At 45.6% G+C, this 17003-nt stretch overlaps 1 protein-coding gene across 1 annotated transcript in view; it reads right to left on the bottom strand.

Moving 5' to 3' along the window:
* Positions 1-17003, bottom strand: part of LOC125446591 (histone H2B-like) — a 267925-nt gene that overhangs the window by 227303 nt on the left and 23619 nt on the right. The window lies entirely within an intron of this gene.

Raw genomic sequence — 17003 nt, 5'->3', positions numbered from 1 at the left:
AGGATGAGAAGTGACTTGATAGAGGTGTACAAGATGATGAGAGGCACAGATAGAATGGATAGTCAGAGACATTTTTCCAGGGTGGAAATGATGAATATGAGGGGGCATAATTTTAAGGGGATTGGAGGAAGGTATAGGGGAGATGTCAGAGATGAGTTCTTCACACAGAGGATGGTGGGCGTGTGGAATGCACTGCCGGCAATGGTAGTGGGGTCAGGTACTTTAGAGACTTTTAAGCGATTCTTCGGCACATGGAAGATAGTAAAATATAGGGTATGCAGGGTGGTTTGATCTTACTGGGATAATAGGTTTTCGCAACATTGTGGGCCGAAGAGCCTGTACTGTGATCTAGAACAAAGAACAAAGAGCAAAGAAAATTACAGCACAAGAGCAGGCCCAACGGCCCTCCAAGCCTGCGTCAATCGAGATTCTCTGTCTAAACCTGTCTATTTTCTAAGGGTCTGTATGCCTTTGCTCCCTGCCCATCCCTGGACATGAACCTGTCCAGATGCATCTTAAAAGACACTAACGTGTCTGCGCCTACCACCTCTGCTGGCAACGCGTTCCAGACACCCACCACCCTCTGTGTAAAGAACTTTCCACGCATATCTCCCTTAAACTTTCCTCCTCTCACTTTGAACTCATGACCCCTAGTAATTGAGTCCCCAACTCTGGGAAAAAGCTTCTTGCTATCCACCCTGTCTATACCCCTCATGATTTTGTAGGTCTCAATCGGGTCCCCCCTCAATCTCTGTCTTTCTAATGAAAATAATCCTAATCTATTTAACCTTTCTTCATAGCTAGCACCCTCCATACCAGGCAACATCCTGGTGAACCTCCTCTGCACCCTCTCCAAAGCATCCACATCCTTTTGGTAATGTGGCGACCAGAACTGTACACAGCACTCTAAATGTGGCCGAACCAAAGTCTTATGCAACTGTAACATGACCTGTCAACTCTTGTAGTCAATACCCCACCCAATGAAGGAAAGTATGCCATATGCCTTCCTGACCACCCTATTGACCTGTGTTGTCACCTTCAGGGAACATTGGACCTGAATACCCAGATCTCTCAGTGTATAAATTTTCCCTAGGACTTTTCCATTTACTGTATAGTTCGATCTTGAATTAGATCTTCCAAAATGCATCACCTCGCAATTGCCCGGATTGAACTCCATCTGCCATTTATCTGCCTAACTCTCCAGTCTATCTATATTCTGCTGTAATCTCTGACAGTCCCCTTCACTATCAGCTACTCCACCAATCATAGTGTCATCAGCAAACTTGCTGATCAGACCACCTACACCTTGCTCCAAATCCTTTACATATATCACAAACAACAGTGGCCCCAGCACAGATCCCTGTGGAACATCACTGGTCACAGGTCTCCAATTTGAGAAACTCCCTTCTACTACTACTCTCTGTCTCCTGTTGCCCAGCCAGTTTTTATCCATCTTGCTAGCACACACTGGACCCCATGTGACTTCGCTTTCTCCAGCAGCCTGCCATGGGGAACCTTATCAAACACCTTACTGAAGTCCATGTATATGACATCTACAGCCTTTACCTCATCAATCAGCTTTGTCATGTCCTCAAAGAATTCTATTAAGTTGGTAAGACATGTCCTTCCCTGCACAAAACCATGTTGCCTATCACTGATAAGGCCATTTTCTTCCAAAAGGGAATAGATCCTATCCCTCAGTATCTTCTCCAGTAGCTTCCCCACCACTGACGTCAGGCTCACTGGTCGATAACTACCTGGATTAACCTTGCTACCCTTTTTAAACAAGGGGACAACATTAGCAAGTCTCCAGTCCTCCAGGACCTCACCCGTGTCCAAGGATGCTGCAAATGTTCCATGTTCTATGTTTAAGGAATGACAACATTTTAGGAATCTGAGAGGGGAACCTGGTCAAATGTACATTGAGTTTGAAAGGATCAAACAAAGTAATTTCGACAGGTGGATTATAAATAGATCAAACATATGACGCTCTTCGAGAGGTGATTATTTTGGAGGAGTTCCAAAATTCACTTCCTGAGGCAGTGAGAACTCATGTGGAGGAGCAGAAAGTTAAAACTGTGAGATTAGCAGCTGAAATGGTTGATGATTGGTTTGTAAATCACAGCTTGGAGTCAGGCATCAGTTTCAATCTGTGAGGAATAGATATTGGGGAGAGGGAAATAAAAAGGTAGGAAAGGGAAGGGAGACCTCATTGAAGATAGTAAAGGAGGTTAAAAAGGAAACCTATGGGGAAGGGTGCAGAAGAGGCTTTAAAAAGCTCGCTGTGATAAAGTAGGCCATTTGAGATGTCTGAATGTTGGTGGTTTAAGAAAATCGCTGGGAAGGCACATGTGGTAAGGCAGTATAAACCGTTGGGTTTATCAAACCATTATCAAAGTGGTAAACGAGATCCCAATGGAAGCTAAAGAGCTGCAAAAGAACATACAACCTCGTCAGGGGTCAGTTAATAAGAAAATACTGGATCTCTTTAAATAATTTGCCTGTGTGCATAAGATTTACTCGTCTACTGGGAGAAGCAGGTAAATAAATTAAAGTTTTAAGAGACACAGGAGCAAGTCAGTCTTTGATGGTGAGGGATGAGGTGGTAGTTCTCCGAAAACATGACAGTTGTGTTCTTGTGTGACCCTGCGCCATAGAAACTCACGTTATAGGGAAACCGCTATAGAATATCACTATGGCTGTACAGCCGAAAGTTTGTGTTATCCACTATTCATCACTGGAATAAAATTCACAAAATTAGAAGAGAACAATTACCATTCCTGGACATAATGGTGGAACGTAAGAACAATGGGGAATTCCATTCCAGCAAGAAAAGAGGGGGTTGAGGGAAGTGTCCGGTGTGAGAAGTGCGCGTCTTTGGCTCTGGAGTCTTGGTGAAGAGGCTGAGTGAGGAGATTATGCCACAGTTGAAGAGGTGAAGACATGACTGCGAAGCTGATTCAGTGCACTGCATGCATGATGTGGGAGGTCAGGGACACTGATGATGCTTCTGGTTCCGATAGCTGTGGAAAGCGTGAACACATTCAGCTTCTGAAGGAGGTTGTTGCAGCACTGAAGAGAGAGCTAGATGACCTCAGGCTCATCCGGGAGAATGAGAATTTTCTGCACAGGACCTTCAGTGAAGTCATTACACCAAGGATACCAGAAGAGAGAAGGGAGATGACGATGAGGAAGCAAGAGATGATCCAAGTAAAAGAGACCCCAGGGGAAGTACCTCTCATGGACAGGTTGACTCTCTTAGAAACTGTCGAGACAGACGACACTGCCAGCCCGAGAGGTGTTCAGGTCTGCCAATCAAAAATTGGTGTGGAGGCAGAGCCGAGGAGGCAGACATCATGCAGAGCCATGGTAATTGGGGACTCCATAGTGAGAGGGGCTGAAAGGGGTTTCTGCAGCAACAGGCAGGATTTGAGGATGGTGTGTTGCCTTCCTGGTGTCAGGATCCAGGACGTCACTGATAGAGTGCAGAGAATCCTCGAGGGCGAAGGTGAAGAGCCAGAGGTGGTGGTGCGTGTCGGCACGAATGACGCCGGGAAGAAAAGGAGGGACATTCTGCAGCAGGACTTCAGAGAACTCGGAAGAAGGCTGAAAAGCAGCTCTTCCAGGGTGGTAATCTCTGGTTTGCTTCCAGTTCCTCGGGCTGGAGAGGGCAGGAACAGGGAGATAATGGACTTGAACGTGTGGCTGAGGAACTGGTGCAGGAAGCAAGGGTTTAAATTCTTGGATCACTGGGGTATGTTTTGGGGTAAGAATAAATTGTACAAGAGGGACGGGTTGCACCTTAATAGGTGGGGGGCCACCTTTCTGGCAGGCAGGTTTGCCACTGCAACACAGGTGTGTTTAAACTAAGTAATGGCGGGGGAAGAGGGGAGACTGGAAATTTAAGAATGAAGTTAAAGGGAAAGTGAGAATAAGAGAAGTTAAGAAAGACAACAGAATCAATCAAGCAGTAAACTCAAGAAGGGTTCATACAGAATGGTTAGGTGAAATAGGGATTGATAGGAAGGGTGAAGGGAGAAACAAATTAAAAATATTATATATGAATGCACGAAGCATAAGAAATAAGGTGGATGAACTTGAGGCTCAGTTGGAAGTTGGCAAGTACGATGTTGTGGGGATAACTGAGACGTGGCTTCAAGTGGAAAGGGCCTGGGAAATGAATATTCAAGGATATACGTGCTATTGAAAGGACAGACTGGTGGGCAGAGGGGGTGGGGTGGCCCTGTTGGTGAGGAATGATATTCAGTCCCTTGCAAGGGGGGACATAGAATCAGGAGATGTAGAGTCAGTATGGATGGAGCTGAGAAACTCTAAGGGTAGCAAGACCCTAATGGGAGTTATCTACAGGCCTCCAAACAGTAGTCTGGATGTAGGGCGTAAGTTGAATCAGGAGTTGAAATTGGCCTGTCACAAAGGTATCACTACAGTTGTTATGGGAGATTTCAACATGCGGGTAGACTGGGAGAATCAGGATGGTACTGGACCCCAAGAAAGGGAGTTTGTGGAGTGCCTCCGAGATGGATTCTTGGAACAGCTGGTACTGGAGCCTACCAGGGAGGAGGCAATTCTGGATCTGGTGTTGTGCAACGAACCGGATTTGATCAGGGACCTCGAAGTAAAGGAGCCATTAGGAGGTAGTGACCATAATATGATAAGTTTTAATTTGCAGTTTGAGAGGGAGAAGGGAGAATTGGAAATGTCAGTATTGCAGTTGAATAAAGGGAACTATGGAGCTATGAGAGAGGAGCTGGCCAAAGTTCAAAGGTACAATACCGTAGCAGGGATGGCAGTGGAACAACAATGGCAGGTATTTCTGGATATAATTCAGAAGGTGCAGGATCAGTTCATACCAAAGAGGAAGAAAGATCCTAAAGGGAGGCGGGGGCAGCCGTGGCTGATGATGGAAGTTGAGGACTGTATAAAGAGAAAAGAGAAGAAGTATAACATAGCAAAGATGAGCGGGAAGCTGGAGGACTGGGAAAGTTTTAAAGAGCAATCCAATGACAAATAAAGCCCCAACAGTAGTAAAATTATTATTAGCTGAAATAACACCGAGGTTTGGAAAGCCTCGACAAATTAGTTTGGACAACGGCCATCACTTTGTAGGAAAAATTAAGAAGGAACTGTCGGGTTTTGAGAAGATTTGTAGCTCAGGTTGAGTTTCTGGATGTGAGTTTGCTCGCTGAGCTGGAAGGTTAGTTTTCAGACGTTTCGTCACCATTCTAGGTAACATCATCAGTGAGCCTCCGACGAAGCGCTGGTGTTATGTCCCACTTTCTATTTATCTGGTTAGGTTTCCTTGCGTTGGTGATGTCATTTCCTGTTCTTTTTCTCAGGGGATGGTAGATTGGCTCCAAATCAATGTGTTTGTTGATGGATTTCCGGTTGGAATGCCATGCTTCTAGAAATTCTCATGCGTGTCTCTGTTTGGCTTGTCCTAAGATGGATGCGTTGTCCCAATCAAAGTGGTGTCCTTCCTCATCTGTATGTAAGGATACGAGTGATAGTGGGTCACGTCATTTTGTGGCTAGTTGATGTTCGTGTATCCTGGTGGCTCGCTTTCTGCCAGTTTGTCCAATGTAGTGTTTGTCACAGTTCTTGCAAGGTATTTTGTAGGTGACATTCGTTTTGCTTGTTGTCTGTATAGGGTCCATCAACATCCATCAACATCAACCTGGCCAAAGAAACACTGACTACGCTATTAGAAGAACCGAAGACACATACACCAGACAACACCAACCTCATCAGCAAGGACAACATCATCAAGCTAGTGGACCTATGCCTTACCACCCACTTCACTTTCAATAACAAAACCTACAGACAAACCAACGGAACACCCATGGGATCTCCGATATCAGGGTTCTTAGCAGAGGCAGTAATGCAGAGACTCGAACAAACAGCTCTATCAATCATCCAACCCAAACTTTGGGTCCGCTATGTGGATGACACCTTTGTCATCACTAAACAAAACAAATTAGAGGAAACCTTCAAGACCATCACTAATACCCTTACTGGCATAACATTCACAAACGAGGAGGAAAACAACAGCAAACTGCCATTCCTAGATGGCACAGTAGAGCGAACAGTCAATGGGGAACTTCAAACCAGCATCTACAGGAAAACAACACAGACAGACCAAATACTGAGCTACAGGAGCAACCATCCCAACACCCACAAACGAAGCTGCATTAGAACATTATTCCAACGAGCCACCACACACTGTAGCACAGAGGAACTACGCAGAGCAGAGGAAAATCACCTATACAGTGTATTCAAAAAGAATGGGTACCCTATGAACACAGTCCGCCGATTCCTCAGCAATAAACCCAAACAAACAGACAAAACGGGCTCAAAAACCATAACCACGCTCCCCTACATCAAAGACATTTCCGAAATGACTGCCAGACTACTCGGACCCCTTGGCATCAGGGTAGCCCACAAACCCACCCACACACTAAAACAGCAGCTAATTAACTTAAAAGACCCTATACAGACAACAAGCAAAACAAACGTCACCTACAAAATACCTTGCAAGAACTGTGACAAACACTACATTGGACAAACAGGCAGAAAGCTAGCCACCAGGATACACGAACATCAACTAGCCACAAAACAACATGACCCACTATCACTCATATCCTTACACACAGATGAGGAAGGACACCACTTTGATTGGGACAACACATCCATCCTAGGACAAGCCAAACAGAGACACGCACGAGAATTCCTAGAAGCGTGGCATTCCAACCGGAACTCCATCAACAAACACATTGATTTGGAGCCAATCTACCATCCCCTGAGAAAAAGAACAGGAAATGACATCGCCAATGCAGGAAATGACATCACCAACCCAAGGAAACCTAACCAGATAAATAGAAAGCGGGACATAACACCAGCTCTTCGTCGGAGGCTCACTGATGATGTTACCTAGAATGGTGATGAAACTAACCTTCCAGCTCAGCAAGCAAACTCACATCCAGAATAAGGAACTGTGTGATGCGTTATGCATCCAACAGCAACTCCACTGTGCCTATCACCCCCGGGCGACAGGGATAGTGGAAAGGGCTAATGGAATACTCAGAGCAAAATTGACCAAGTTGATGTTAGAGACCGGCCTTAACTGTTTAAAAGTTTTGCCCCTAGCTTTGTACCACATACAAGTAACACCCCACTCTACTACTGGAATCTCGGCAGCAGAAATAGTCTATGGTCGACAGGCAGAACACCATGGGATGCCAATACTAGCCCACCCAAACAAATTGACCTGAATGTGATGGGAGAAGAAATGCAAAGTTACTTCCGGAAACTAACATCATCTCTAAAGTTTCTCCATTCACAGGTGGTGAGCCTTCAGACCACCTCCACAGACACTTGACCAAGACCGTAAGGAGCAGGCTCGCCCTTCATGGCCAAAGATCGGAGGTTTCGTACTTGTCTGGGATTGGGTTCATCCCAACCTTGGACCAAAGTGGAAAGGACCATTTCAAGTGCTTCTTCAAACTCCGACAGCTCTTAAAGTTAAAGGACAGAATCGCTGAGTCTACATAAGTGACTGCAAATGATGGATTCCTTCATCAGCTTGCAATTAACCATTGGACTGAGTGTTATTCTGCCCATGCATGGCCAGCAGGACAATCTGTTTTATAAAACAAACATCCAGCTGCACGGGAATCGGACAGCATGTTACCCACTGGCACGATCTGTAGAAGCGTTATTTGTGGCAACACCAGGTTGGAACCCTAGCCAATTCTACAAGGTAGAGTATTCCGGTAAACCTTGCCGAGGGGAGAGGGGAACTTGGACGAGGGGTGTGCAAGGTAAGTGTGTGGAATTGGTAGTTAGTGGCCTCTCTGGTTGTAGGGACACTAGACCTGGGCATGGGAAGGAAGGGGATAACTTGTACAAATCCCGACAGCTATCCGTTTTGCTTTAATGGAGCTGGGACTTGTTGTGTGCTTGCTCTAGTCACTAATCACCCCCAGAATGTTTCCTAGCCCCTTCGGTGCATAAAAAGAACTTGCACAACTAAGGAAGGATTGTTGAACTGCCCCTGCTTATAATCTAAGCCAATAACTGTGAGCCCAGCCATGCAGTGGACTTGTGGGGATTGTAATGACCCCATGTAAAAACGGACTATGGGACGTTTCCGTTTAATGCCACAGATTTCCGTCCATATAAGGGTCTGTGCTCCTGGAATATCTATCAAGGAATACATGAGTCTGTTACCTGCTGTCGGGCTAAGAAGAGATTCGTTTTCCTTCTTAACGGGACTTTCACGACTGCCACTCCAATTTTGCCGGTGCTGTTTGCTGTTGGGACCATTTGGCCTCTCACGAGCACAGACTCAATGGCAAATTGTTATACGTTCCCTGAGCCGGGGGCTTTGCGCTGCATGGCAGGACCTGATTGCCTTGGGCTCTCCCTTGGGGTACGGCTTCCTGGGATCTGTCAGCTTGGGAAGGTCCCAGCAGTGGTGGCCGCAAAAAAAAAACGAAAGGAGTATGTACTATTATAGAGGACAAGTGCATTATCCGTGTTACCGACGAGTCCTATAATATTACCCAGGCTAAGCAAGGGATAGTGAAAGTCTCTTATTCCACGTTGTAACACAGAATGAAACAATTTGGCCTTGTTGTTGATGAAGTCAATAATTTATAAATAAGTACGGTAATAATAATAATAGAGTAATGTCTATCGAGTAACAGCCCATTTCCCCACTCAGTGATAAAATCAACCAAAATATTATTCAATGGAAGGCCATGTTTAAGGGACGGATCTTCTGTTCCTACAGCGTAAAACCCAAGAAATTTCAAGTAACAACTGTTCAGAAAAATAGTGAACAGAAAATCTGACTACATCGTATTCTCCATGACTTATATTAACAAAATATTTTTCACGCCTAGCTTCTCTGGACTCATTATTCGTCAAAACTGTATGAGATTTTACAATATGACCAATTTCAAGGATGATACGATGATCTTAATGCAGTCAGAGTCTCAATTTGAAATACACTGGATTTAACTTCCAATACATTGTCTGATAGATTTCCGTTGAACATGTTGATTTTGCTGTTGACGTATGAAACCTGAAGTAAATATAGTACAGCGTTATTAAAAAGCACAGAACGAAACCCTTAGCCCAGGCAGTGCCACTCTCCCACCCATATCCCAGTCTCAAGCCATCATGCTACCCTTCTGTTCTTTTAATCGTTATGTACCCGAGGTGCCCCTTAATAGGATCTATGCTATTTGTGTCAATTACCCTTCGGTACCCAGTCGCTGCGTAGAGTTTGTTTAATCTACGGTTAAAGGTTTACTGAGAAATCTTGTGGGGAATTGAAACCAGAAGCAAAGCTTCAAACCAAAAATACATGATTAGCTGTTGTATCGTCTCTAATTCTGGTTGTCTCGTCAAGATGGATTCTGAGAGGGTACTTCCCCTTCTTGCAGAGAAATTGGCAAGGAAACAAAACATTTTACGAAGTTGGAAACCAAACTTTTCAAGGTAAAGTTTTACAAAATTTGTGCTTTCGATTTTCTGGGAAAGTGAATGGAAGAGGATCAGGGAACTCTTCTGGATTTCATAAATGCTGTTCCTGTGTAATTGTTCAATCTTCGTAAGACGGATCACCGTCGGGAATGATAGTTCAGACAGGAATGGGATGATAAATAGGGAACATCCTCAAGAGAAATTGCATGGCATCTTACGACAAAACTTAACATTTCAAGTCCAGAATGACTCAACTTTTTTTTCCGAACTTTTGATTTAATTCTCTGGCTACAGCTTTTTTTGGTGACAATACTTGAGTGGCTCTGAAAAGAGCCTTTTTGTGTTGAGCTGTCTCTGCTCCTTGCACTTCTACCTTCTCTTCTTCCCCGTCGTCGCCCGTTTCCCCGCCGCCCGCTTGGGGGTTTTCCTGGCCTTGGCCGCCGTCCCCTTCCGGGGGCTTTTGGCCGCCGCTTTCTTGGTGCCTTTGGCCGCCACCGCCCTTTTGGGGGCCGCTTTCCTCTTGGTTGCTCTTTTCTTGGGCCGATCCTGAACTTCTTCCTCCTTCACCTCCTGCTGCTGCCTCTGCTCCGGCTGCAAGGTGGAGGCGGAGGTCCCGGGCCCGCTTTCGCTCGCCGAGCCCCCCTTGTTGGCCGAAGTGCTACCGGGCGGCGGGTTGGGCCGACTCGGGCCACCCTTCTCCATCGGCTCGTAACCCGCGGCCGAGATGGTTTTCTTCAGAGACCCGCCGAGCTTGGCTGGCGCCTGGCGCTCCTTGGCAGCGGCCACCGCCTCCAGAATCTGCTCTGCCGCCGCGGTGGTAGCGCCACCTCCACCACCTTTCTGAGGTCGGTAAGCGGCTTTCTTCTTGGCGGCGGCGGCGGCGGCGGCGGCTGGGACTGCGGCAGATTCCGGGGCAGTAGCCGCCGGGACGTCACCTCTAACAGGCACAGTCTCCGCCATCAAACACCACAACGCACCCGTCGCAACCAACAACTGGCGGAGCCGCCGCGGCGACGTTCTATATGAGGGAAGGGAGCGGACGGCGTGGAGACAACTTGCGGCTCATTCCCGCCCCGTCAGACCGCGCCGCCCCACCCTCCGCCGCTAGGCCACGCCCCGTGAGCCCCGATTCCACCACACACCGACCCCCAGACGACGGAATGGTTCTGTTCTCCTGCATCCCCATAATCTTGGTACGGTCGACGACCTTGGGCCCCACCCCATTCTAGGCCCCGCCCATTGCTTTGCCCCTCCCCGTACCGCACCTGAGCCTCTGTAAACCCGGCCCTGGCCCTGTCGTCACCTTCGGACGTCACAAAGAGACGCCAATCCAATGAAAGGTTGGTTATGTGCCGCGCTTCCGGTAACGGTGTGGAGGTGCTGCTGTCCGACTGGGCTGGACAAAGCCAGAAGTCACACGACACCAGTTTATAGCCCAACAGTTTATTTGAGCTTGTGATTTCAAGAAAACCTGTCGGACTATATCTCGGTGTTGTGTGATTTCTGACATTTTCTGCAATGTTCAGCTTCTGTTTGATCGGACTCTGCAAGATCAATGACTAAGAAACTATCTACATGTACAGGTTTATTGGGCACAAAGAGCCTAAAGGCCCGTTACAATTTAATCTCATTTAATGAACTGTTAAGCCACCGCGGATGGGTGTCTAGCTTGAGGAATGCAACGAATCACGGGAAAATAGTTGCGTATGCTTATGTTTGTATCACAATTCTGGTTTGTATCACAATTCTGGAAAGCTCAAGAGAACCAAAGTTAGCCAAAAGACTCACCCCCCCCATGTCGATGCAAAACAGCGTCCCAGCGTAACAAATCAACTCCCCTTCATTTTTACAGGATGTTATGAGGAAATGTTTTATGACTCAACGAGTAGTTAGGATTTGGGATGCACTGCCTGGAGGCATTTCAGTTGTGGTATTCAAGAGGTCATTGGATGATTATTTAGAAATAAAGTGACGCGCAAGGTTAAGGGGAAAGAAAGAGGAGATTTACATTAGGTAATTGTACTTATTTAATATGCCAGTGAAAATGCGATGGGCCGAATGACCTCCATTGCTGTAACACTTCTCTGAGTCTGTGATATATCCTTTGTTTTGTTTTAATATTGAACTCAATGACCAGAAATTATCGGATGTCTTAGAGAATGCACAGATGTGGAAAGGACAGGCAAAGAAAGAATTGTTCCAAAGAGCTGCTTTTTAAAGACAATGAACAGTTCACATGTGAGAAACTCACGCACTGGTTCTATCCATCTCGTTACACAGTCATCAATGGCGGGACGAGGACTTTGCGGACATGTACAAGAGGCCGAATTAAAACCAGCAGTTTGGAGGATGGATGTAATAAGTGAAGAAATTAGGCCATTGGCGCATTTACGTTCATTTCATGTCGAAGTGTGAAATATGTTTGAGCTTTTCAATTTCTTTTAAACACTCCTTACTTTGGCTATGGTCGTTTAGATTATGAAGGAATGACTAAATGCTAACTGAAAGAAGAATACAACTGTAGAATCTATACCAAAATGTTACACTGTGGGTAACTAGCCTTTCAGTTATTTTGGAAAGTATAAGAAGACAGGGAATCTACAGAGGTATGTAGCCAGATTAAATGATTGGGATAAAAGGAGTAAAATGTGGTATAATGTAAATAATGTGTATTTCGTCGGGAAGAACAGAACAGCTACATATATATTTAAATGGAGAAAGTTTATTGAACTCAGATTTAGGAGGATCTGGATATCGAGCTAGATGAATCACCAAACTTTGGTATGCAGGTATAGAAAGGGTTAAGAAAGCAAAACATTTCCAGTATTTTATCGGAGATAATGGGAACTGCAGATGCTGGAGAATCCAAGATAATAAAGTGTGAGGCTGAATGAACACAGCAGGCCAAGCAGCATCCCAGGAGCACAAAAGCTGATGTTTCGGGCCTAGACCCTTCATCAGAGAGGGGATGGGGAGATGGTTCTGGAATAAATAGGGAGAGAGGGGTCCGCCTCCCCCTCTCTCCCTATTTATTCCAGAACCTTCACCCCATACCCCTCTCTGATGAAGGGTCTAGGCCCGAAACATCAGCTTTTGTGCTCCTGAGATGCTGCTTGGCCTGCTGTGTTCATCCAGCCTCACATTTTATTATCCAGTATTTTATCGCAAGGGTATTGGAATATGAATGTAAAAATGCACTGCCAAAGGGTCTGAGTGAGATCGCACCTGAGAATTGTGAGCAATTCCAGTCTCCTTATTTAAAAAAGCATCTAATTGCACTAAGTACAATTCCGAGAAGGTTCACTCAACTAAGGCTTGAGCTGAGGGTGTAATCTTACGGTTGGAAGTTATCTCACTCGAAACAATCCCGAGTGGACTTGGCAGGGTGGATACTGAAAGATTTTCTTTTTACGGGAGAGACAATAACTAGGGACACAGTTGCGATACTAATACTCCTCCGGCCGAGCAACCCCTTTCTTCTTGTCCAAGATTTCCATCAGCTGGTGTTTCTGCCCCGAGTTGAGACCGAGGTAGTGGAAACCTTCATACTACCATGAGTGGGTTCTGCCTGTGTCTTTCGTGCTGGGATGTCGCTAACGCCAGGGCCAGTACTCTTTGTGCAGTAGGTGTGAGGAATTTGGACAATAGATGTTTCGAATGAGGAACACACACTCACGGCGTTAAGTCATGCAGTACGGAGGCAGATTCCGGTCAAATTCGTCATGCGCTTTCCCAACAAAAACAGCAACAACTAAAAAATGCGTCAGCTCAAGGTGGACGCGGCAGAAAGAGTCTCGGGTTATGACCCCTCGCCGCCACCCAATCCCGTGCTTCGTCTATATTGCAACTTCACGGTAATATGTATCGATCCGCTAATTTCCCATCGAAACCTGTCATTCCTGCCAGGGCTCATCTCATGCTTACTTTCCTTTGGGGGAATGAATTGGGCTATTCGTGGGCGTCCTGTTGGGAATCAATTACATTCGCTCGGAATGTTCAGCGAATTTAAAGTCTATGCCCAAGAAATATTCCTACAGTTAAAATATTTGTTTTACTGTTTAATGGTTAGGCTAAAAGCAAAATACTGTGGATACTGAAGATCTGAAGTAAAAATAAAACTTGGGAAATTCAGTGGCAACACCTGAGAGATAAAGAGTCCAAAGATTTCTTCCAAACAGTTACTTCAAAGCAGTTTAAAACTCGATTTAAAAAATGTTTCAATGTAATTTGGTCCCATTTAATTCTTTATACAATTACTTCTGCGGTTTTGATAACAATCCTCACTGTATGTTTTAAGACTAAAACTTGGATTCGCTTCTTCAAGAGGCTTTTGCAGTTAAATTGTTTAATTCTAGGTCAATTATTCAATTGCTCGCACGGGAACGGAAGAGAGGTAGAAACGAAAGCCTGTAGGGAACTAGATAATGGGGTCAGTGTGACCAAAGGGAATAGTAGGGAACTAGATAATGGGGTCAGTGTGACTAAAGGGAATAGTAGGGAACTAGATAATGGGGTCAGTGTGACCGAAGGGAAGAGTAGTCGGGGAGCAGATGATGAACGCAAAGGGACAGGTGGTCTGAGGTACATTTGTATTAATGCGAGAAGTGTAGTAGATAAGGCAGATGAGCTTAGTGCTTGGATCAGTACCTGGAAGTATGATGTTATTGCTATTACTGAGGCTTAGTTGAGGGAAGGGCATGATTGGCAACTCATTGTCCCAGGATATCGATGCTTCAGGCGGGATAGAGAGGGAGGTAAAAGGGGTGGAGGAGTTGCAGTAATGGTCAAAGAGGATATCACAGCCGCACTGAAGGAGGGCCCCATGGAGGACTCAAGCAGTGAGGCAATATGGGTGGAACTCAGAAATAGGAAGGATGCAGTAACAATGTTGGGGCTGTACTACAGGCCTCCCAACAGCGAGCGTGAGATAGAGGTACAAATATGCAAACAGATAATGGAAAGGTGTAGGAGAAACAGGGTGATGGTGATGGGAGATTTTAATTTTCCCAACATTGACTGGGATTCACTCAGTGTTAGGGGTCAAGATGGAGCAGAATTTGTAAGGTGTGTCCAGGAGGGTTTTCTAGAGCAGTATGTATGCAGTCCAACTCGGGAAGGGGCCATACTGGACCTGGTGCTGGGGAATGAACCCAGCCTGGTGGTTGATATTATAGTCGGGGACTACTTTGGAAATAGCGACCACAATTCTGTAAGTTTTACAATACTCATGGACAAGGATAGGAGTGGTCCTAAAGGAACAGTACTAAATTGGAGGAAGGCCGACTATACCAAGATTAGGAGAAACTGTTTGAAGGTAAATCCACATTTGATATGTGGAAGGCTTTTAGGGAGAGGTTGATTAGCATGTAGGAGAGACATGTTCCTGTGAAAATGAGGAATAGAAAAAGCAAGATTAGGGAGCCATGGATGACAGGTGAAATTGTGAGACTAGCCAAGAGAAAAAAGGAAGCGTACATGAGGTCTAGGCGACTGAAGACAGACGAAGCTTTGCAAGAATATCTGGAATGTAGAGCGAATCTGAAAAAAGGGATTAAGAGGGCTAAGAGAGGACATGAGATATTGCTGGCAAACATGGTTAAGGAAAATCCCAAAGCCTTTTATTCATATATAAAGAGCAAGAGGGTAACTAGAGAAAGGATTGGCCCACTTAAGGACAAAGAAGCGAAAGTTATGTGCTGAGTCAGAGAAAATGGGTGACATTCTTAACGAGCACTTTGCATCGGCATTCACCAAGGAGAGGGACATGACGGATGTTGAGGTTAGGGATAGATGTTTGCATACTCTAGGTCAAGTTGACATAAGGAAGGAGGAAGTGTTAGGTATCCTAAAAGACATTAAGGTGGACAAGCCCCCAGGTCTGGATGGGATCTATCCCAGGTTAATGAGGCAAACGAGAGAGGAAATAGCCGGGGCCCTAACAGATATCTTTGCAGCATCCTTGGACAAGGGTGAGGTCCCAGAGGACCGGAGACTTGCTAATGTTGTCCCGTTGTTTAAGAAGGGCAGCAAGGATAATCCAGGTAGTTAGCGACCGGTGAGCCTGACGTCAGTGGTAGGGAAGCTACTGGAGAAGTCACTGAGGGATAGGATCTATTCCCATTTGGAAGAAAATGGGCTTATCAGTGATAGGCAACATGGTTTTATGCAGGAAAGGTCATGTCTTACCAACTTAATAGAATCCTTTGAGGACGTGACAAAGTTGATTGATGAGGTAAAGGCTGTAGATATAATAGACATGGACTTCAGTAAGGTGTTTGATAAGGTTCCCCATGGCAGGCCGATGGAGAAAGTGATGTCACATGGGGCCCAGGGAGTGCTAGCAAGATGGATAAAAACTGGCTGGGCAACAGGAGACAGAGAGTAGTAGTAGAAGGGAGTTTCTCAAATTGGAGACCTGTGACCAGTAGTGTTCCACAGGGATCTGTGCTGGGACCACTGTTGTTTGTGATATATGTAAATGATCTGGAGCAAGGTGTAGGTGGTCTGATCAGCAAGTTTGCTGATGACACTATGATTGGTGGAGTAGCTGATAGTGAAGGGGACTGTCAGAAATTACAGCAGAATATAGATAGACTGGAGAGTTGGGCAGATAAATGGCAGATGGAGTTCAATCCGGGCAACTGTGATGTGATGCATTTTGGAAGATCTAATTCAAGGGCGAACTATACAGTAAATGGAAAAGTCCTCGGGAAAATTGATGCACTGAGAGATCTGGGTATTCAGGTCCATTGTTCCCTGAAGGTGACAACGCAGGTCAATAGGGTGGTCAAGAAGGCATATGGCATACTTTCCTTCATTGGGCGGGGTATTGAGTACAAGAGTTGGCAGGTCATGTTGCAATTGTATAGAACTTTGGTTCGGCCACATTTGGAGTACTGTGTACAGTTCTGGTCGCCACATTACCAAAAGGATGTGGATGCTTTGGAGAGGGTGCAGAGGAGGTTCACCAGGATGTTGCCTGGTATGGAGGGTGCTAGCTATGAAGAGAGGTTGAGTAGATTAGGTTATTTTCATTAGAAAAATGGAGATTGAGGGTGGACCTGATTGAGGTCTACAAAATCATGAGGGGTATAGACAGGGTGGATAGCAAGAAGCTTTTTCCCAGAGTAGGGGATTCAATTACTAGGGGTCATGAGTTCAAAGTGAGAGGAGGAAAGTTTAAGGGAGATATACATGGAAAGTTCTTTACACAGAGGGTGGTGGGCACCTGGAATGCGTTGCCAGCAGAGGTGGTAGACGCAGACACGTTAGCGTCTTTTAAGATATATTTGGACAGGTACTTGGATGGGCAGGGAGCAAATGGACACAGACCGTTAGAAAATAGATGACAGGTTAGACAGAGGATCTTGATCGGCGCAGGCTTGGAGGAACGAAGGGCCTGTTCCTGTGCTGTAGGTTTCTTGGTTCTTTGAACAACATACAAATTCGCCTTCATGCCCCCTTTCCCATCCGTTATATTTGCAAAGCTGAAG

The sequence above is a fragment of the Stegostoma tigrinum genome, chromosome 34 (genome assembly GCF_030684315.1).
Source record: "Stegostoma tigrinum isolate sSteTig4 chromosome 34, sSteTig4.hap1, whole genome shotgun sequence".
NCBI classification, from domain to species: Eukaryota; Metazoa; Chordata; class Chondrichthyes; order Orectolobiformes; family Stegostomatidae; genus Stegostoma; species Stegostoma tigrinum.
Note: the sequence above shows the minus strand (reverse complement) of the source record. Positions and strands in the feature narration are given on the sequence as shown.